The sequence below is a fragment of the Pogona vitticeps genome, chromosome W (genome assembly GCF_051106095.1).
Source record: "Pogona vitticeps strain Pit_001003342236 chromosome W, PviZW2.1, whole genome shotgun sequence".
NCBI lineage: Eukaryota > Metazoa > Chordata > Lepidosauria > Squamata > Agamidae > Pogona > Pogona vitticeps.
Window position 1 is genome coordinate 285,390 of NC_135798.1, and position 22,090 is coordinate 307,479.

Below are 22,090 nucleotides of genomic sequence, written 5' to 3' on the forward strand. Positions count from 1 at the left end.
CTCTGGGTCAGAATGCTTGCTTGCAAACCCCGGGTCAAGGTGTGAGTTCCACCCTGCAAGGTGTGGCTTCCACACTTCTGCCCCTGTGCTGAAGAATTCTCTGGGTCAGAATGCTTGCTTGCAAAGCCCGGGTCAAGGTGTGAGTTCCACCCTGCAAGGTGTGGCTTCCACACTCCTGCCCCTGTGCTGAAGAATTCTCTGGGTCAGAATGCTGGCTTGCAAAGCCCGGGTCAAGGTGTGAGTTCCACCCTGCAAGGTGTGGCTTCCACAATTCTGCCCCTGTGCTGAAGAATTCTCTGGTTCAGAATGCTTGCTTGCAAAACCTGGGTCAAGGTGTGAGTTCCACCCTGCAAGGTGTGGCTTCCACACTCCTGCCCCTGTGCTGAAGAATTCTCTGGGTCAGAATGCTTGCTTGCAAAGCCCGGGTCAAGGTGTGAGTTCCACCCTGCAAGGTGTGGCTTCCACACTCCTGCCCCTGTGCTGAAGAATTCTCTGGGTCAGAATGCTGGCTTGCAAAGCCCGGGTCAAGGTGTGAGTTCCACCCTGCAAGGTGTGGCTTCCACACTCCTGCCCCTGGCTGAAGAATTCTCTGGGTCAGAATGCTTGCTTGCAAAGCCCGGGTCAAGGTGTGAGTTCCACCCTGCAAGGTGTGGCTTCCACACTCCTGCCCCTGTGCTGAAGAATTCTCTGGGTCAGAATGCTTGCTTGCAAAGCCCGGGTCAAGGTGTGAGTTCCACCCTGCAAGGTGTGGCTTCCACACTCCTGCCCCTGTGCTGAAGAATTCTCTGGGTCAGAATGCTTGCTTGCAAAGCCCGGGTCAAGGTGTGAGTTCCACCCTGCAAGGTGTGGCTTCCACACTCCTGCCCCTGTGCTGAAGAATTCTCTGGGTCAGAATGCTTGCTTGCAAAGCCCGGGTCAAGGTGTGAGTTCCACCCTGCAAGGTGTGGCTTCCACACTCCTGCCCCTGTGCTGAAGAATTCTCTGGGTCAGAATGCTTGCTTGCAAAGCCCGGGTCAAGGTGTGAGTTCCACCCTGCAAGGTGTGGCTTCCACATTCCTGCCCCTGTGCTGAAGAATTCTCTGGGTCAGAATGCTGGCTTGCAAAACCTGGGTCAAGTTGTGAGTTCCACCCTGCAAGGTGTGGCTTCCACACTCCTGCCCCTGTGCTGAAGAATTCTCTGGGTCAGAATGCTTGCTTGCAAAGCCCGGGTCAAGGTGTGAGTTCCACCCTGCAAGGTGTGGCTTCCACACTCCTGCCCCTGTGCTGAAGAATTCTCTGGGTCAGAATGCTGGATGGGAAAGAAAGGGCTAAGGTGTGAGTTCCACCCTGCAAGGTGTGGCTTCCACACTTCTGCCCCTGTGCTGAAGAATTCTCTGGGTCAGAATGCTTGCTTGCAAAGCCCGGGTCAAGGTGTGAGTTCCACCCTGCAAGGTGTGGCTTCCACACTCCTGCCCCTGTGCTGAAGAATTCTCTGGGTCAGAATGCTTGCTTGCAAAGCCCAGGTCATGGTGTGAGTTCCACCCTGCAAGGTGTGGCTTCCACACTCCTGCCCCTGGCTGAAGAATTCTCTGGGTCAGAATGCTTGCTTGCAAAGCCCGGATCAAGGTGTGAGTTCCACCCTGCAAGGTGTGGCTTCCACACTCCTGCCCCTGTGCTGAAGAATTCTCTGGGTCAGAATGCTGGCTTGCAAAACCCGGGTCAAGGTGTGAGTTCCACCGTGCAAGGTGTGGCTTCCACACTCCTGCCCCTGGCTGAAGAATTCTCTGGGTCAGAATGCTTGCTTGCAAAACCCGGGTCAAGGTGTGAGTTCCACCCTGCAAGGTGTGGCTTCCACACTCCTGCCCCTGGCTGAAGAATTCTCTGGGTCAGAATGCTTGCTTGCAAAGCCCGGATCAAGGTGTGAGTTCCACCCTGCAAGGTGTGGCTTCCACACTCCTGCCCCTGTGCTGAAGAATTCTCTGGGTCAGAATGCTGGCTTGCAAAACCCGGGTCAAGGTGTGAGTTCCACCCTGCAAGGTGTGGCTTCCACACTCCTGCCCCTGGCTGAAGAATTCTCTGGGTCAGAATGCTTGCTTGCAAAGCCCGGGTCAAGGTGTGAGTTCCACCCTGCAAGGTGTGGCTTCCACACTTCTGCCCCTGTGAAGAATTCTCTGGGTCAGAATGCTTGCTTGCAAACCCCGGGTCAAGGTGTGAGTTCCACCCTGCAAGGTGTGGCTTCCACACTTCTGCCCCTGTGCTGAAGAATTCTCTGGGTCAGAATGCTTGCTTGCAAAGCCCGGGTCAAGGTGTGAGTTCCACCCTGCAAGGTGTGGCTTCCACACTCCTGCCCCTGTGCTGAAGAATTCTCTGGGTCAGAATGCTGGCTTGCAAAGCCCGGATCAAGGTGTGAGTTCCACCCTGCAAGGTGTGGCTTCCACACTCCTGCCCCTGTGCTGAAGAATTCTCTGGGTCAGAATGCTTGCTTGCAAAGCCCGGGTCAAGGTGTGAGTTCCACCCTGCAGGGTGTGGCTTCCACAATTCTGCCCCTGTGCTGAAGAATTCTCTGGTTTAGAATGCTTGCTTGCAAAACCTGGGTCAAGGTGTGAGTTCCACCCTGCAAGGTGTGGCTTCCACACTCCTGCCCCTGTGCTGAAGAATTCTCTGGGTCAGAATGCTTGCTTGCAAAACCTGGGTCAAGGTGTGAGTTCCACCCTGCAAGGTGTGGCTTCCACACTCCTGCCCCTGTGCTGAAGAATTCTCTGGGTCAGAATGCTTGCTTGCAAAGCCCGGGTCAAGGTGTGAGTTCCACCCTGCAAGGTGTGGCTTCCACACTCCTGCCCCTGTGCTGAAGAATTCTCTGGGTCAGAATGCTGGCTTGCAAAGCCCGGGTCAAGGTGTGAGTTCCACCCTGCAATGTGTGGCTTCCACACTCCTGCCCCTGGCTGAAGAATTCTCTGGGTCAGAATGCTTGCTTGCAAAGCCCGGGTCAAGGTGTGAGTTCCACCCTGCAAGGTGTGGCTTCCACAGTTCTGCCCCTGTGAAGAATTCTCTGGGTCAGAATGCTTGCTTGCAAACCCCGGGTCAAGGTGTGAGTTCCACCCTGCAAGGTGTGGCTTCCACACTTCTGCCCCTGTGCTGAAGAATTCTCTGGGTCAGAATGCTTGCTTGCAAAGCCCGGGTCAAGGTGTGAGTTCCACCCTGCAAGGTGTGGCTTCCACACTCCTGCCCCTGTGCTGAAGAATTCTCTGGGTCAGAATGCTGGCTTGCAAAGCCCGGATCAAGGTGTGAGTTCCACCCTGCAAGGTGTGGCTTCCACACTCCTGCCCCTGTGCTGAAGAATTCTCTGGGTCAGAATGCTTGCTTGCAAAGCCCGGGTCAAGGTGTGAGTTCCACCCTGCAAGGTGTGGCTTCCACAATTCTGCCCCTGTGCTGAAGAATTCTCTGGTTCAGAATGCTTGCTTGCAAAACCTGGGTCAAGGTGTGAGTTCCACCCTGCAAGGTGTGGCTTCCACACTCCTGCCCCTGTGCTGAAGAATTCTCTGGGTCAGAATGCTTGCTTGCAAAGCCCGGGTCAAGGTGTGAGTTCCACCCTGCAAGGTGTGGCTTCCACACTCCTGCCCCTGTGCTGAAGAATTCTCTGGGTCAGAATGCTGGCTTGCAAAGCCCGGGTGAAGGTGTGAGTTCCACCCTGCAAGGTGTGGCTTCCACACTCCTGCCCCTGTGCTGAAGAATTCTCTGGGTCAGAATGCTTGCTTGCAAAGCCTGGGTCATGGTGTGAGTTCCACCCTGCAAGGTGTGGCTTCCACACTCCTGCCCCTGTGCTGAAGAATTCTCTGGGTCAGAATGCTGGCTTGCAAAACCCGGGTCAAGGTGTGAGTTCCACCCTGCAAGGTGTGGCTTCCACACTCCTGCCCCTGGCTGAAGAATTCTCTGGGTCAGAATGCTTGCTTGCAAAGCCCGGGTCAAGGTGTGAGTTCCACCCTGCAAGGTGTGGCTTCCACACTTCTGCCCCTGTGAAGAATTCTCTGGGTCAGAATGCTTGCTTGCAAACCCCGGGTCAAGGTGTGAGTTCCATCCTGCAAGGTGTGGCTTCCACACTTCTGCCCCTGTGCTGAAGAATTCTCTGGGTCAGAATGCTTGCTTGCAAAGCCCGGGTCAAGGTGTGAGTTCCACCCTGCAAGGTGTGGCTTCCACACTCCTGCCCCTGTGCTGAAGAATTCTCTGGGTCAGAATGCTGGCTTGCAAAGCCCGGATCAAGGTGTGAGTTCCACCCTGCAAGGTGTGGCTTCCACACTCCTGCCCCTGTGCTGAAGAATTCTCTGGGTCAGAATGCTTGCTTGCAAAGCCCGGGTCAAGGTGTGAGTTCCACCCTGCAAGGTGTGGCTTCCACAATTCTGCCCCTGTGCTGAAGAATTCTCTGGTTCAGAATGCTTGCTTGCAAAACCTGGGTCAAGGTGTGAGTTCCACCCTGCAAGGTGTGGCTTCCACACTCCTGCCCCTGTGCTGAAGAATTCTCTGGGTCAGAATGCTTGCTTGCAAAACCTGGGTCAAGGTGTGAGTTCCACCCTGCAAGGTGTGGCTTCCACACTCCTGCCCCTGTGCTGAAGAATTCTCTGGGTCAGAATGCTTGCTTGCAAAGCCCGGGTCAAGGTGTGAGTTCCACCCTGCAAGGTGTGGCTTCCACACTCCTGCCCCTGTGCTGAAGAATTCTCTGGGTCAGAATGCTGGCTTGCAAAGCCCGGGTCAAGGTGTGAGTTCCACCCTGCAAGGTGTGGCTTCCACACTCCTGCCCCTGGCTGAAGAATTCTCTGGGTCAGAATGCTTGCTTGCAAAGCCCGGGTCAAGGTGTGAGTTCCACCCTGCAAGGTGTGGCTTCCACACTTCTGCCCCTGTGAAGAATTCTCTGGGTCAGAATGCTTGCTTGCAAACCCCAGGTCAAGGTGTGAGTTCCACCCTGCAAGGTGTGGCTTCCACACTTCTGCCCCTGTGCTGAAGAATTCTCTGGGTCAGAATGCTTGCTTGCAAAGCCCGGGTCAAGGTGTGAGTTCCACCCTGCAAGGTGTGGCTTCCACACTCCTGCCCCTGTGCTGAAGAATTCTCTGGGTCAGAATGCTGGCTTGCAAAGCCCGGATCAAGGTGTGAGTTCCACCCTGCAAGGTGTGGCTTCCACACTCCTGCCCCTGTGCTGAAGAATTCTCTGGGTCAGAATGCTTGCTTGCAAAGCCCGGGTCAAGGTGTGAGTTCCACCCTGCAAGGTGTGGCTTCCACAATTCTGCCCCTGTGCTGAAGAATTCTCTGGTTCAGAATGCTTGCTTGCAAAACCTGGGTCAAGGTGTGAGTTCCACCCTGCAAGGTGTGGCTTCCACACTCCTGCCCCTGTGCTGAAGAATTCTCTGGGTCAGAATGCTTGCTTGCAAAGCCCGGGTCAAGGTGTGAGTTCCACCCTGCAAGGTGTGGCTTCCACACTCCTGCCCCTGTGCTGAAGAATTCTCTGGGTCAGAATGCTGGCTTGCAAAGCCCGGGTCAAGGTGTGAGTTCCACCCTGCAAGGTGTGGCTTCCACACTCCTGCCCCTGGCTGAAGAATTCTCTGGGTCAGAATGCTTGCTTGCAAAGCCCGGGTCAAGGTGTGAGTTCCACCCTGCAAGGTGTGGCTTCCACAATCCTGCCCCTGTGCTGAAGAATTCTCTGGGTCAGAATGCTTGCTTGCAAAGCCCGGGTCATGGTGTGAGTTCCACCCTGCAAGGTGTGGCTTCCACACTCCTGCCCCTGTGCTGAAGAATTCTCTGGGTCAGAATGCTTGCTTGCAAACCCCGGGTCAAGGTGTGAGTTCCACCCTGCAAGGTGTGGCTTCCACACTCCTGCCCCTGGCTGAAGAATTCTCTGGGTCAGAATGCTTGCTTGCAAAGCCCGGGTCAAGGTGTGAGTTCCACCCTGCAAGGTGTGGCTTCCACACTTCTGCCCCTGTGAAGAATTCTCTGGGTCAGAATGCTTGCTTGCAAACCCCAGGTCAAGGTGTGAGTTCCACCCTGCAAGGTGTGGCTTCCACACTTCTGCCCCTGTGCTGAAGAATTCTCTGGGTCAGAATGCTTGCTTGCAAAGCCCGGGTCAAGGTGTGAGTTCCACCCTGCAAGGTGTGGCTTCCACACTCCTGCCCCTGTGCTGAAGAATTCTCTGGGTCAGAATGCTGGCTTGCAAAGCCCGGATCAAGGTGTGAGTTCCACCCTGCAAGGTGTGGCTTCCACACTCCTGCCCCTGTGCTGAAGAATTCTCTGGGTCAGAATGCTTGCTTGCAAAGCCCGGGTCAAGGTGTGAGTTCCACCCTGCAAGGTGTGGCTTCCACAATTCTGCCCCTGTGCTGAAGAATTCTCTGGTTCAGAATGCTTGCTTGCAAAACCTGGGTCAAGGTGTGAGTTCCACCCTGCAAGGTGTGGCTTCCACACTCCTGCCCCTGTGCTGAAGAATTCTCTGGGTCAGAATGCTTGCTTGCAAAGCCCGGGTCAAGGTGTGAGTTCCACCCTGCAAGGTGTGGCTTCCACACTCCTGCCCCTGTGCTGAAGAATTCTCTGGGTCAGAATGCTGGCTTGCAAAGCCCGGGTCAAGGTGTGAGTTCCACCCTGCAAGGTGTGGCTTCCACACTCCTGCCCCTGGCTGAAGAATTCTCTGGGTCAGAATGCTTGCTTGCAAAGCCCGGGTCAAGGTGTGAGTTCCACCCTGCAAGGTGTGGCTTCCACACTCCTGCCCCTGTGCTGAAGAATTCTCTGGGTCAGAATGCTTGCTTGCAAAGCCCGGGTCATGGTGTGAGTTCCACCCTGCAAGGTGTGGCTTCCACACTCCTGCCCCTGTGCTGAAGAATTCTCTGGGTCAGAATGCTTGCTTGCAAACCCCGGGTCAAGGTGTGAGTTCCACCCTGCAAGGTGTGGCTTCCACACTTCTGCCCCTGTGCTGAAGAATTCTCTGGGTCAGAATGCTTGCTTGCAAAGCCTGGGTCAAGGTGTGAGTTCCACCCTGCAAGGTGTGGCTTCCACACTCCTGCCCCTGTGCTGAAGAATTCTCTGGGTCAGAATGCTGGCTTGCAAAACCTGGGTCAAGGTGTGAGTTCCACCCTGCAAGGTGTGGCTTCCACACTCCTGCCCCTGTGCTGAAGAATTCTCTGGGTCAGAATGCTTGCTTGCAAAGCCCGGGTCAAGGTGTGAGTTCCACCCTGCAAGGTGTGGCTTCCACACTCCTGCCCCTGTGCTGAAGAATTCTCTGGGTCAGAATGCTGAATGCGAAAGAAAGGGCTAAGGTGTGAGTTCCACCCTGCAAGGTGTGGCTTCCACACTTCTGCCCCTGTGCTGAAGAATTCTCTGGGTCAGAATGCTTGCTTGCAAAGCCCGGGTCAAGGTGTGAGTTCCACCCTGCAAGGTGTGGCTTCCACACTCCTGCCCCTGTGCTGAAGAATTCTCTGGGTCAGAATGCTGGCTTGCAAAACCTGGGTCAAGGTGTGAGTTCCACCCTGCAAGGTGTGGCTTCCACACTCCTGCCCCTGTGCTGAAGAATTCTCTGGGTCAGAATGCTTGCTTGCAAAGCCCGGGTCAAGGTGTGAGTTCCACCCTGCAAGGTGTGGCTTCCACACTCCTGCCCCTGTGCTGAAGAATTCTCTGGGTCAGAATGCTGGCTTGCAAAGCCCGGATCAAGGTGTGAGTTCCACCCTGCAAGGTGTGGCTTCCACACTCCTGCCCCTGTGCTGAAGAATTCTCTGGGTCAGAATGCTTGCTTGCAAAGCCCGGGTCAAGGTGTGAGTTCCACCCTGCAAGGTGTGGCTTCCACAATTCTGCCCCTGTGCTGAAGAATTCTCTGGTTCAGAATGCTTGCTTGCAAAACCTGGGTCAAGGTGTGAGTTCCACCCTGCAAGGTGTGGCTTCCACACTCCTGCCCCTGTGCTGAAGAATTCTCTGGGTCAGAATGCTTGCTTGCAAAGCCCGGGTCAAGGTGTGAGTTCCACCCTGCAAGGTGTGGCTTCCACACTCCTGCCCCTGTGCTGAAGAATTCTCTGGGTCAGAATGCTGGCTTGCAAAGCCCGGGTCAAGGTGTGAGTTCCACCCTGCAAGGTGTGGCTTCCACACTCCTGCCCCTGGCTGAAGAATTCTCTGGGTCAGAATGCTTGCTTGCAAAGCCCGGGTCAAGGTGTGAGTTCCACCCTGCAAGGTGTGGCTTCCACACTTCTGCCCCTGTGAAGAATTCTCTGGGTCAGAATGCTTGCTTGCAAACCCCGGGTCAAGGTGTGAGTTCCACCCTGCAAGGTGTGGCTTCCACACTCCTGCCCCTGTGCTGAAGAATTCTCTGGGTCAGAATGCTTGCTTGCAAAGCCCGGGTCAAGGTGTGAGTTCCACCCTGCAAGGTGTGGCTTCCACACTCCTGCCCCTGTGCTGAAGAATTCTCTGGGTCAGAATGCTGGATTGCAAAGCCCGGGTCAAGGTGTGAGTTCCACTCTGCAAGGTGTGGCTTCCACACTCCTGCCCCTGGCTGAAGAATTCTCTGGGTCAGAATGCTTGCTTGCAAAGCCCGGGTCAAGGTGTGAGTTCCACCCTGCAAGGTGTGGCTTCCACACTTCTGCCCCTGTGAAGAATTCTCTGGGTCAGAATGCTTGCTTGCAAACCCCGGGTCAAGGTGTGAGTTCCACCCTGCAAGGTGTGGCTTCCACACTTCTGCCCCTGTGCTGAAGAATTCTCTGGGTCAGAATGCTTGCTTGCAAAGCCCGGGTCAAGGTGTGAGTTCCACCCTGCAAGGTGTGGCTTCCACACTCCTGCCCCTGTGCTGAAGAATTCTCTGGGTCAGAATGCTGGCTTGCAAAGCCCGGGTCAAGGTGTGAGTTCCACCCTGCAAGGTGTGGCTTCCACACTCCTGCTCCTGGCTGAAGAATTCTCTGGGTCAGAATGCTTGCTTGCAAAGCCCGGGTCAAGGTGTGAGTTCCACCCTGCAAGGTGTGGCTTCCACACTTCTGCCCCTGTGCTGAAGAATTCTCTGGGTCAGAATGCTTGCTTGCAAAGCCTGGGTCAAGGTGTGAGTTCCACCCTGCAAGGTGTGGCTTCCACACTCCTGCCCCTGTGCTGAAGAATTCTCTGGGTCAGAATGCTGGCTTGCAAAACCTGGGTCAAGGTGTGAGTTCCACCCTGCAAGGTGTGGCTTCCACACTCCTGCCCCTGTGCTGAAGAATTCTCTGGGTCAGAATGCTTGCTTGCAAAGCCCGGGTCAAGGTGTGAGTTCCACCCTGCAAGGTGTGGCTTCCACACTCCTGCCCCTGTGCTGAAGAATTCTCTGGGTCAGAATGCTGAATGCGAAAGAAAGGGCTAAGGTGTGAGTTCCACCCTGCAAGGTGTGGCTTCCACACTCCTGCCCCTGTGCTGAAGAATTCTCTGGGTCAGAATGCTTGCTTGCAAAGCCCGGGTCAAGGTGTGAGTTCCACCCTGCAAGGTGTGGCTTCCACACTCCTGCCCCTGTGCTGAAGAATTCTCTGGGTCAGAATGCTTGCTTGCAAAGCCCGGGTCAAGGTGTGAGTTCCACCCTGCAAGGTGTGGCTTCCACACTTCTGCCCCTGTGCTGAAGAATTCTCTGGGTCAGAATGCTTGCTTGCAAAGCCCGGGTCAAGGTGTGAGTTCCACCCTGCAAGGTGTGGCTTCCACACTCCTGCCCCTGTGCTGAAGAATTCTCTGGGTCAGAATGCTGGCTTGCAAAACCTGGGTCAAGGTGTGAGTTCCACCCTGCAAGGTGTGGCTTCCACACTCCTGCCCCTGTGCTGAAGAATTCTCTGGGTCAGAATGCTTGCTTGCAAAACCTGGGTCAAGGTGTGAGTTCCACCCTGCAAGGTGTGGCTTCCACACTCCTGCCCCTGTGCTGAAGAATTCTCTGGGTCAGAATGCTTGCTTGCAAAGCCCGGGTCAAGGTGTGAGTTCCACCCTGCAAGGTGTGGCTTCCACACTCCTGCCCCTGTGCTGAAGAATTCTCTGGGTCAGAATGCTGGCTTGCAAAGCCCGGGTCAAGGTGTGAGTTCCACCCTGCAAGGTGTGGCTTCCACACTCCTGCCCCTGTGCTGAAGAATTCTCTGGGTCAGAATGCTGGCTTGCAAAACCCGGGTCAAGGTGTGAGTTCCACCCTGCAAGGTGTGGCTTCCACACTCCTGCCCCTGGCTGAAGAATTCTCTGGGTCAGAATGCTGGCTTGCAAAGCCCGGATCAAGGTGTGAGTTCCACCCTGCAAGGTGTGGCTTCCACACTCCTGCCCCTGTGCTGAAGAATTCTCTGGGTCAGAATGCTGGCTTGCAAAACCCGGGTCAAGGTGTGAGTTCCACCCTGCAAGGTGTGGCTTCCACACTCCTGCCCCTGGCTGAAGAATTCTCTGGGTCAGAATGCTTGCTTGCAAAACCCGGGTCAAGGTGTGAGTTCCACCCTGCAAGGTGTGGCTTCCACACTCCTGCCCCTGGCTGAAGAATTCTCTGGGTCAGAATGCTTGCTTGCAAAGCCCGGATCAAGGTGTGAGTTCCACCCTGCAAGGTGTGGCTTCCACACTCCTGCCCCTGTGCTGAAGAATTCTCTGGGTCAGAATGCTGGCTTGCAAAACCCGGGTCAAGGTGTGAGTTCCACCCTGCAAGGTGTGGCTTCCACACTCCTGCCCCTGGCTGAAGAATTCTCTGGGTCAGAATGCTTGCTTGCAAAGCCCGGGTCAAGGTGTGAGTTCCACCCTGCAAGGTGTGGCTTCCACACTTCTGCCCCTGTGAAGAATTCTCTGGGTCAGAATGCTTGCTTGCAAACCCCGGGTCAAGGTGTGAATTCCACCCTGCAAGGTGTGGCTTCCACACTTCTGCCCCTGTGCTGAAGAATTCTCTGGGTCAGAATGCTTGCTTGCAAAGCCCGGGTCAAGGTGTGAGTTCCACCCTGCAAGGTGTGGCTTCCACACTTCTGCCCCTGTGCTGAAGAATTCTCTGGGTCAGAATGCTTGCTTGCAAAGCCCGGGTCAAGGTGTGAGTTCCACCCTGCAAGGTGTGGCTTCCACACTCCTGCCCCTGTGCTGAAGAATTCTCTGGGTCAGAATGCTTGCTTGCAAAGCCCGGGTCAAGGTGTGAGTTCCACCCTGCAAGGTGTGGCTTCCACACTCCTGCCCCTGTGCTGAAGAATTCTCTGGGTCAGAATGCTGGCTTGCAAAGCCCGGGTCAAGGTGTGAGTTCCACCCTGCAAGGTGTGGCTTCCACACTCCTGCCCCTGGCTGAAGAATTCTCTGGGTCACAATGCTTGCTTGCAAAGCCCGGGTCAAGGTGTGAGTTCCACCCTGCAAGGTGTGGCTTCCACACTTCTGCCCCTGTGAAGAATTCTCTGGGTCAGAATGCTTGCTTGCAAACCCCGGGTCAAGGTGTGAGTTCCACCCTGCAAGGTGTGGCTTCCACACTTCTGCCCCTGTGCTGAAGAATTCTCTGGGTCAGAATGCTTGCTTGCAAAGCCCGGGTCAAGGTGTGAGTTCCACCCTGCAAGGTGTGGCTTCCACACTCCTGCCCCTGTGCTGAAGAATTCTCTGGGTCAGAATGCTGGCTTGCAAAGCCCGGATCAAGGTGTGAGTTCCACCCTGCAAGGTGTGGCTTCCACACTCCTGCCCCTGTGCTGAAGAATTCTCTGGGTCAGAATGCTTGCTTGCAAAGCCCGGGTCAAGGTGTGAGTTCCACCCTGCAAGGTGTGGCTTCCACACTCCTGCCCCTGTGCTGAAGAATTCTCTGGGTCAGAATGCTTGCTTGCAAAGCCCGGGTCATGGTGTGAGTTCCACCCTGCAAGGTGTGGCTTCCACACTCCTGCCCCTGTGCTGAAGAATTCTCTGGGTCAGAATGCTTGCTTGCAAAGCCCGGGTCAAGGTGTGAGTTCCACCCTGCAAGGTGTGGCTTCCACACTTCTGCCCCTGTGCTGAAGAATTCTCTGGGTCAGAATGCTTGCTTGCAAAGCCCGGGTCAAGGTGTGAGTTCCACCCTGCAAGGTGTGGCTTCCACACTCCTGCCCCTGTGCTGAAGAATTCTCTGGGTCAGAATGCTGGCTTGCAAAACCTGGGTCAAGGTGTGAGTTCCACCCTGCAAGGTGTGGCTTCCACACTCCTGCCCCTGTGCTGAAGAATTCTCTGGGTCAGAATGCTTGCTTGCAAAGCCCGGGTCAAGGTGTGAGTTCCACCCTGCAAGGTGTGGCTTCCACACTCCTGCCCCTGTGCTGAAGAATTCTCTGGGTCAGAATGCTGGATGGGAAAGAAAGGGCTAAGGTGTGAGTTCCACCCTGCAAGGTGTGGCTTCCACACTTCTGCCCCTGTGCTGAAGAATTCTCTGGGTCAGAATGCTTGCTTGCAAAGCCCGGGTCAAGGTGTGAGTTCCACCCTGCAAGGTGTGGCTTCCACACTCCTGCCCCTGTGCTGAAGAATTCTCTGGGTCAGAATGCTGGCTTGCAAAACCTGGGTCAAGGTGTGAGTTCCACCCTGCAAGGTGTGGCTTCCACACTCCTGCCCCTGTGCTGAAGAATTCTCTGGGTCAGAATGCTTGCTTGCAAAACCTGGGTCAAGGTGTGAGTTCCACCCTGCAAGGTGTGGCTTCCACACTTCTGCCCCTGTGCTGAAGAATTCTCTGGGTCAGAATGCTTGCTTGCAAAGCCCGTGTCAAGGTGTGAGTTCCACCCTGCAAGGTGTGGCTTCCACACTTCTGCCCCTGTGCTGAAGAATTCTCTGGGTCAGAATGCTTGCTTGCAAAGCCCGGGTCAAGGTGTGAGTTCCACCCTGCAAGGTGTGGCTTCCACACTCCTGCCCCTGTGCTGAAGAATTCTCTGGGTCAGAATGCTGGCTTGCAAAGCCCGGATCAAGGTGTGAGTTCCACCCTGCAAGGTGTGGCTTCCACACTCCTGCCCCTGTGCTGAAGAATTCTCTGGGTCAGAATGCTTGCTTGCAAAGCCCGGGTCAAGGTGTGAGTTCCACCCTGCAAGGTGTGGCTTCCACAATTCTGCCCCTGTGCTGAAGAATTCTCTGGTTCAGAATGCTTGCTTGCAAAACCTGGGTCAAGGTGTGAGTTCCACCCTGCAAGGTGTGGCTTCCACACTCCTGCCCCTGTGCTGAAGAATTCTCTGGGTCAGAATGCTTGCTTGCAAAGCCCGGGTCAAGGTGTGAGTTCCACCCTGCAAGGTGTGGCTTCCACACTCCTGCCCCTCTGCTGAAGAATTCTCTGGGTCAGAATGCTGGCTTGCAAAGCCCGGGTCAAGGTGTGAGTTCCACCCTGCAAGGTGTGGCTTCCACACTCCTGCCCCTGGCTGAAGAATTCTCTGGGTCAGAATGCTTGCTTGCAAAGCCCGGGTCAAGGTGTGAGTTCCACCCTGCAAGGTGTGGCTTCCACACTCCTGCCCCTGTGCTGAAGAATTCTCTGGGTCAGAATGCTTGCTTGCAAAGCCCGGGTCATGGTGTGAGTTCCACCCTGCAAGGTGTGGCTTCCACACTCCTGCCCCTGTGCTGAAGAATTCTCTGGGTCAGAATGCTTGCTTGCAAAGCCCGGGTCAAGGTGTGAGTTCCACCCTGCAAGGTGTGGCTTCCACACTTCTGCCCCTGTGCTGAAGAATTCTCTGGGTCAGAATGCTTGCTTGCAAAGCCCGGGTCAAGGTGTGAGTTCCACCCTGCAAGGTGTGGCTTCCACACTCCTGCCCCTGTGCTGAAGAATTCTCTGGGTCAGAATGCTTGCTTGCAAAGCCCGGGTCAAGTTGTGAGTTCCACCCTGCAAGGTGTGGCTTCCACACTCCTGCCCCTGTGCTGAAGAATTCTCTGGGTCAGAATGCTTGCTTGCAAAGCCCGGGTCAAGGTGTGAGTTCCACCCTGCAAGGTGTGGCTTCCACACTCCTCCCCTGTGCTGAAGAATTCTCTGGGTCAGAATGCTTGCTTGCAAAGCCCGGGTCAAGGTGTGAGTTCCACCCTGCAAGGTGTGGCTTCCACACTCCTGCCCCTGTGCTGAAGAATTCTCTGGGTCAGAATGCTTGCTTGCAAAGCCCGGGTCAAGGTGTGAGTTCCACCCTGCAAGGTGTGGCTTCCACACTCCTGCCCCTGTGCTGAAGAATTCTCTGGGTCAGAATGCTGGCTTGCAAAACCTGGGTCAAGGTGTGAGTTCCACCCTGCAAGGTGTGGCTTCCACACTTCTGCCCCTGTGCTGAAGAATTCTCTGGGTCAGAATGCTTGCTTGCAAAGCCCGGGTCAAGGTGTGAGTTCCACCCTGCAAGGTGTGGCTTCCACACTCCTGCCCCTGTGCTGAAGAATTCTCTGGGTCAGAATGCTGGCTTGCAAAGCCCGGATCAAGGTGTGAGTTCCACCCTGCAAGGTGTGGCTTCCACACTCCTGCCCCTGTGCTGAAGAATTCTCTGGGTCAGAATGCTTGCTTGCAAAGCCCGGGTCAAGGTGTGAGTTCCACCCTGCAAGGTGTGGCTTCCACACTCCTGCCCCTGTGCTGAAGAATTCTCTGGGTCAGAATGCTTGCTTGCAAAGCCCGGGTCATGGTGTGAGTTCCACCCTGCAAGGTGTGGCTTCCACACTCCTGCCCCTGTGCTGAAGAATTCTCTGGGTCAGAATGCTTGCTTGCAAAGCCCGGGTCAAGGTGTGAGTTCCACCCTGCAAGGTGTGGCTTCCACACTTCTGCCCCTGTGCTGAAGAATTCTCTGGGTCAGAATGCTTGCTTGCAAAGCCCGGGTCAAGGTGTGAGTTCCACCCTGCAAGGTGTGGCTTCCACACTCCTGCCCCTGTGCTGAAGAATTCTCTGGGTCAGAATGCTGGCTTGCAAAACCTGGGTCAAGGTGTGAGTTCCACCCTGCAAGGTGTGGCTTCCACACTCCTGCCCCTGTGCTGAAGAATTCTCTGGGTCAGAATGCTTGCTTGCAAAGCCCGGGTCAAGGTGTGAGTTCCACCCTGCAAGGTGTGGCTTCCACACTCCTGCCCCTGTGCTGAAGAATTCTCTGGGTCAGAATGCTGGATGGGAAAGAAAGGGCTAAGGTGTGAGTTCCACCCTGCAAGGTGTGGCTTCCACACTTCTGCCCCTGTGCTGAAGAATTCTCTGGGTCAGAATGCTTGCTTGCAAAGCCCGGGTCAAGGTGTGAGTTCCACCCTGCAAGGTGTGGCTTCCACACTCCTGCCCCTGTGCTGAAGAATTCTCTGGGTCAGAATGCTGGCTTGCAAAACCTGGGTCAAGGTGTGAGTTCCACCCTGCAAGGTGTGGCTTCCACACTCCTGCCCCTGTGCTGAAGAATTCTCTGGGTCAGAATGCTTGCTTGCAAAACCTGGGTCAAGGTGTGAGTTCCACCCTGCAAGGTGTGGCTTCCACACTCCTGCCCCTGTGCTGAAGAATTCTCTGGGTCAGAATGCTTGCTTGCAAAGCCCGGGTCAAGGTGTGAGTTCCACCCTGCAAGGTGTGGCTTCCACACTCCTGCCCCTGTGCTGAAGAATTCTCTGGGTCAGAATGCTTGCTTGCAAAGCCCGGGTCATGGTGTGAGTTCCACCCTGCAAGGTGTGGCTTCCACACTCCTGCCCCTGTGCTGAAGAATTCTCTGGGTCAGAATGCTTGCTTGCAAAGCCCGGGTCAAGGTGTGAGTTCCACCCTGCAAGGTGTGGCTTCCACACTTCTGCCCCTGTGCTGAAGAATTCTCTGGGTCAGAATGCTTGCTTGCAAAGCCCGGGTCAAGGTGTGAGTTCCACCCTGCAAGGTGTGGCTTCCACACTCCTGCCCCTGTGCTGAAGAATTCTCTGGGTCAGAATGCTGGCTTGCAAAACCTGGGTCAAGGTGTGAGTTCCACCCTGCAAGGTGTGGCTTCCACACTCCTGCCCCTGTGCTGAAGAATTCTCTGGGTCAGAATGCTTGCTTGCAAAGCCCGGGTCAAGGTGTGAGTTCCACCCTGCAAGGTGTGGCTTCCACACTCCTGCCCCTGTGCTGAAGAATTCTCTGGGTCAGAATGCTGGATGGGAAAGAAAGGGCTAAGGTGTGAGTTCCACCCTGCAAGGTGTGGCTTCCACACTTCTGCCCCTGTGCTGAAGAATTCTCTGGGTCAGAATGCTTGCTTGCAAAGCCCGGGTCAAGGTGTGAGTTCCACCCTGCAAGGTGTGGCTTCCACACTCCTGCCCCTGTGCTGAAGAATTCTCTGGGTCAGAATGCTGGCTTGCAAAACCTGGGTCAAGGTGTGAGTTCCACCCTGCAAGGTGTGGCTTCCACACTCCTGCCCCTGTGCTGAAGAATTCTCTGGGTCAGAATGCTTGCTTGCAAAACCTGGGTCAAGGTGTGAGTTCCACCCTGCAAGGTGTGGCTTCCACACTTCTGCCCCTGTGCTGAAGAATTCTCTGGGTCAGAATGCTTGCTTGCAAAGCCCGTGTCAAGGTGTGAGTTCCACCCTGCAAGGTGTGGCTTCCACACTTCTGCCCCTGTGCTGAAGAATTCTCTGGGTCAGAATGCTTGCTTGCAAAGCCCGGGTCAAGGTGTGAGTTCCACCCTGCAAGGTGTGGCTTCCACACTCCTGCCCCTGTGCTGAAGAATTCTCTGGGTCAGAATGCTGGCTTGCAAAGCCCGGATCAAGGTGTGAGTTCCACCCTTCAAGGTGTGGCTTCCACACTCCTGCCCCTGTGCTGAAGAATTCTCTGGGTCAGAATGCTTGCTTGCAAAGCCCGGGTCAAGGTGTGAGTTCCACCCTGCAAGGTGTGGCTTCCACAATTCTGCCCCTGTGCTGAAGAATTCTCTGGTTCAGAATGCTTGCTTGCAAAACCTGGGTCAAGGTGTGAGTTCCACCCTGCAAGGTGTGGCTTCCACACTCCTGCCCCTGTGCTGAAGAATTCTCTGGGTCAGAATGCTTGCTTGCAAAGCCCGGGTCAAGGTGTGAGTTCCACCCTGCAAGGTGTGGCTTCCACACTCCTGCCCCTGTGCTGAAGAATTCTCTGGGTCAGAATGCTGGCTTGCAAAGCCCGGGTCAAGGTGTGAGTTCCACCCTGCAAGGTGTGGCTTCCACACTCCTGCCCCTGGCTGAAGAATTCTCTGGGTCAGAATGCTTGCTTGCAAAGCCCGGGTCAAGGTGTGAGTTCCACCCTGCAAGGTGTGGCTTCCACACTCCTGCCCCTGTGCTGAAGAATTCTCTGGGTCAGAATGCTTGCTTGCAAAGCCCGGGTCATGGTGTGAGTTCCACCCTGCAAGGTGTGGCTTCCACACTCCTGCCCCTGTGCTGAAGAATTCTCTGGGTCAGAATGCTTGCTTGCAAAGCCCGGGTCAAGGTGTGAGTTCCACCCTGCAAGGTGTGGCTTCCACACTTCTGCCCCTGTGCTGAAGAATTCTCTGGGTCAGAATGCTTGCTTGCAAAGCCCGGGTCAAGGTGTGAGTTCCACCCTGCAAGGTGTGGCTTCCACACTCCTGCCCCTGTGCTGAAGAATTCTCTGGGTCAGAATGCTTGCTTGCAAAGCCCGGGTCAAGTTGTGAGTTCCACCCTGCAAGGTGTGGCTTCCACACTCCTGCCCCTGTGCTGAAGAATTCTCTGGGTCAGAATGCTTGCTTGCAAAGCCCGGGTCAAGGTGTGAGTTCCACCCTGCAAGGTGTGGCTTCCACACTCCTGCCCCTGTGCTGAAGAATTCTCTGGGTCAGAATGCTTGCTTGCAAAGCCCGGGTCAAGGTGTGAGTTCCACCCTGCAAGGTGTGGCTTCCACACTCCTGCCCCTGTGCTGAAGAATTCTCTGGGTCAGAATGCTTGCTTGCAAAGCCCGGGTCAAGGTGTGAGTTCCACCCTGCAAGGTGTGGCTTCCACACTCCTGCCCCTGTGCTGAAGAATTCTCTGGGTCAGAATGCTGGCTTGCAAAACCTGGGTCAAGGTGTGAGTTCCACCCTGCAAGGTGTGGCTTCCACACTTCTGCCCCTGTGCTGAAGAATTCTCTGGGTCAGAATGCTTGCTTGCAAAGCCCGGGTCAAGGTGTGAGTTCCACCCTGCAAGGTGTGGCTTCCACACTCCTGCCCCTGTGCTGAAGAATTCTCTGGGTCAGAATGCTGGCTTGCAAAGCCCGGATCAAGGTGTGAGTTCCACCCTGCAAGGTGTGGCTTCCACACTCCTGCCCCTGTGCTGAAGAATTCTCTGGGTCAGAATGCTTGCTTGCAAAGCCCGGGTCAAGGTGTGAGTTCCACCCTGCAAGGTGTGGCTTCCACAATTCTGCCCCTGTGCTGAAGAATTCTCTGGTTCAGAATGCTTGCTTGCAAAACCTGGGTCAAGGTGTGAGTTCCACCCTGCAAGGTGTGGCTTCCACACTCCTGCCCCTGTGCTGAAGAATTCTCTGGGTCAGAATGCTTGCTTGCAAAGCCCGGGTCAAGGTGTGAGTTCCACCCTGCAAGGTGTGGCTTCCACACTCCTGCCCCTGTGCTGAAGAATTCTCTGGGTCAGAATGCTGGCTTGCAAAGCCCGGGTCAAGGTGTGAGTTCCACCCTGCAAGGTGTGGCTTCCACACTCCTGCCCCTGGCTGAAGAATTCTCTGGGTCAGAATGCTTGCTTGCAAAGCCCGGGTCAAGGTGTGAGTTCCACCCTGCAAGGTGTGGCTTCCACACTCCTGCCCCTGTGCTGAAGAATTCTCTGGGTCAGAATGCTTGCTTGCAAAGCCCGGGTCATGGTGTGAGTTCCACCCTGCAAGGTGTGGCTTCCACACTCCTGCCCCTGTGCTGAAGAATTCTCTGGGTCAGAATGCTTGCTTGCAAAGCCCGGGTCAAGGTGTGAGTTCCACCCTGCAAGGTGTGGCTTCCACACTTCTGCCCCTGTGCTGAAGAATTCTCTGGGTCAGAATGCTTGCTTGCAAAGCCCGGGTCAAGGTGTGAGTTCCACCCTGCAAGGTGTGGCTTCCACACTCCTGCCCCTGTGCTGAAGAATTCTCTGGGTCAGAATGCTTGCTTGCAAAGCCCGGGTCAAGGTGTGAGTTCCACCCTGCAAGGTGTGGCTTCCACACTCCTGCCCCTGTGCTGAAGAATTCTCTGGGTCAGAATGCTTGCTTGCAAAGCCCGGGTCAAGGTGTGAGTTCCACCCTGCAAGGTGTGGCTTCCACACTCCTGCCCCTGTGCTGAAGAATTCTCTGGGTCAGAATGCTTGCTTGCAAAGCCCGGGTCAAGGTGTGAGTTCCACCCTGCAAGGTGTGGCTTCCACACTCCTGCCCCTGTGCTGAAGAATTCTCTGGGTCAGAATGCTGGCTTGCAAAACCTGGGTCAAGGTGTGAGTTCCACCCTGCAAGGTGTGGCTTCCACACTCCTGCCACTGTGCTGAAGAATTCTCTGGGTCAGAATGCTTGCTTGCAAAGCCCGGGTCAAGGTGTGAGTTCCACCCTGCAAGGTGTGGCTTCCACACTCCTGCCCCTGTGCTGAAGAATTCTCTGGGTCAGAATGCTTGCTTGCAAAGCCCGGGTCAAGGTGTGAGTTCCACCCTGCAAGGTGTGGCTTCCACACTCCTGCCCCTGTGCTGAAGAATTCTCTGGGTCAGAATGCTTGCTTGCAAAGCCCGGGTCAAGGTGTGAGTTCCACCCTGCAAGGTGTGGCTTCCACACTCCTGCCCCTGTGCTGAAGAATTCTCTGGGTCAGAATGCTTGCTTGCAAAGCCCGGGTCAAGGTGTGAGTTCCACCCTGCAAGGTGTGGCTTCCACACTCCTGCCCCTGTGCTGAAGAATTCTCTGGGTCAGAATGCTTGCTTGCAAAGCCCGGGTCAAGGTGTGAGTTCCACCCTGCAAGGTGTGGCTTCCACACTCCTGCCCCTGTGCTGAAGAATTCTCTGGGTCAGAATGCTGGCTTGCAAAACCTGGGTCAAGGTGTGAGTTCCACCCTGCAAGGTGTGGCTTCCACACTCCTGCCACTGTGCTGAAGAATTCTCTGGGTCAGAATGCTTGCTTGCAAAGCCCGGGTCAAGGTGTGAGTTCCACCCTGCAAGGTGTGGCTTCCACACTCCTGCCCCTGTGCTGAAGAATTCTCTGGGTCAGAATGCTGGCTTGCAAAACCTGGGTCAAGATGTGAGTTCCACCCAGCAAGGTGTGGCTTCCACACTCCTGCCCCTGTGCTGAAGAATTCTCTGGGTCAGAATGCTTGCTTGCAAAACCTGGGTCAAGGTGTGAGTTCCACCCTGCAAGGTGTGGCTTCCACACTCCTGCCCCTGTGCTGAAGAATTCTCTGGGTCAGAATGCTTGCTTGCAAAGCCCGGGTCAAGGTGTGAGTTCCACCCTACAAGGTGTGGCTTCCACACTCCTGCCCCTGTGCTGAAGAATTCTCTGGGTCAGAATGCTGGCTTGCAAAGCCCGGGTCAAGGTGTGAGTTCCACCCTGCAAGGTGTGGCTTCCACACTCCTGCCCCTGGCTGAAGAATTCTCTGGGTCAGAATGCTTGCTTGCAAAGCCCGGATCAAGGTGTGAGTTCCACCCTGCAAGGTGTGGCTTCCACACTCCTGCCCCTGTGCTGAAGAATTCTCTGGGTCAGAATGCTGGCTTGCAAAACCCGGGTCAAGGTGTGAGTTCCACCCTGCAAGGTGTGGCTTCCACACTCCTGCCCCTGGCTGAAGAATTCTCTGGGTCAGAATGCTTGCTTGCAAAGCCCGGGTCAAGGTGTGAGTTCCACCCTGCAAGGTGTGGCTTCCACACTTCTGCCCCTGTGAAGAATTCTCTGGGTCAGAATGCTTGCTTGCAAACCCCGGGTCAAGGTGTGAGTTCCACCCTGCAAGGTGTGGCTTCCACACTTCTGCCCCTGTGCTGAAGAATTCTCTGGGTCAGAATGCTTGCTTGCAAAGCCCGGGTCAAGGTGTGAGTTCCACCCTGCAAGGTGTGGCTTCCACACTCCTGCCCCTGTGCTGAAGAATTCTCTGGGTCAGAATGCTTGCTTGCAAAGCCCGGGTCAAGGTGTGAGTTCCACCCTGCAAGGTGTGGCTTCCACACTCCTGCCCCTGTGCTGAAGAATTCTCTGGGTCAGAATGCTGGCTTGCAAAACCTGGGTCAAGGTGTGAGTTCCACCCAGCAAGGTGTGGCTTCCACACTCCTGCCCCTGTGCTGAAGAATTCTCTGGGTCAGAATGCTTGCTTGCAAAACCTGGGTCAAGGTGTGAGTTCCACCCTGCAAGGTGTGGCTTCCACACTCCTGCCCCTGTGCTGAAGAATTCTCTGGGTCAGAATGCTTGCTTGCAAAGCCCGGGTCAAGGTGTGAGTTCCACCCAGCAAGGTGTGGCTTCCACACTCCTGCCCCTGTGCTGAAGAATTCTCTGGGTCAGAATGCTTGCTTGCAAAACCTGGGTCAAGGTGTGAGTTCCACCCTGCAAGGTGTGGCTTCCACACTCCTGCCCCTGTGCTGAAGAATTCTCTGGGTCAGAATGCTTGCTTGCAAAGCCCGGGTCAAGGTGTGAGTTCCACCCTACAAGGTGTGGCTTCCACACTCCTGCCCCTGTGCTGAAGAATTCTCTGGGTCAGAATGCTGGCTTGCAAAGCCCGGGTCAAGGTGTGAGTTCCACCCTGCAAGGTGTGGCTTCCACACTCCTGCCCCTGGCTGAAGAATTCTCTGGGTCAGAATGCTTGCTTGCAAAGCCCGGATCAAGGTGTGAGTTCCACCCTGCAAGGTGTGGCTTCCACACTCCTGCCCCTGTGCTGAAGAATTCTCTGGGTCAGAATGCTGGCTTGCAAAACCCGGGTCAAGGTGTGAGTTCCACCCTGCAAGGTGTGGCTTCCACACTCCTGCCCCTGGCTGAAGAATTCTCTGGGTCAGAATGCTTGCTTGCAAAGCCCGGGTCAAGGTGTGAGTTCCACCCTGCAAGGTGTGGCTTCCACACTTCTGCCCCTGTGAAGAATTCTCTGGGTCAGAATGCTTGCTTGCAAACCCCGGGTCAAGGTGTGAGTTCCACCCTGCAAGGTGTGGCTTCCACACTTCTGCCCCTGTGCTGAAGAATTCTCTGGGTCAGAATGCTTGCTTGCAAAGCCCGGGTCAAGGTGTGAGTTCCACCCTGCAAGGTGTGGCTTCCACACTCCTGCCCCTGTGCTGAAGAATTCTCTGGGTCAGAATGCTTGCTTGCAAAGCCCGGGTCAAGGTGTGAGTTCCACCCTGCAAGGTGTGGCTTCCACACTCCTGCCCCTGTGCTGAAGAATTCT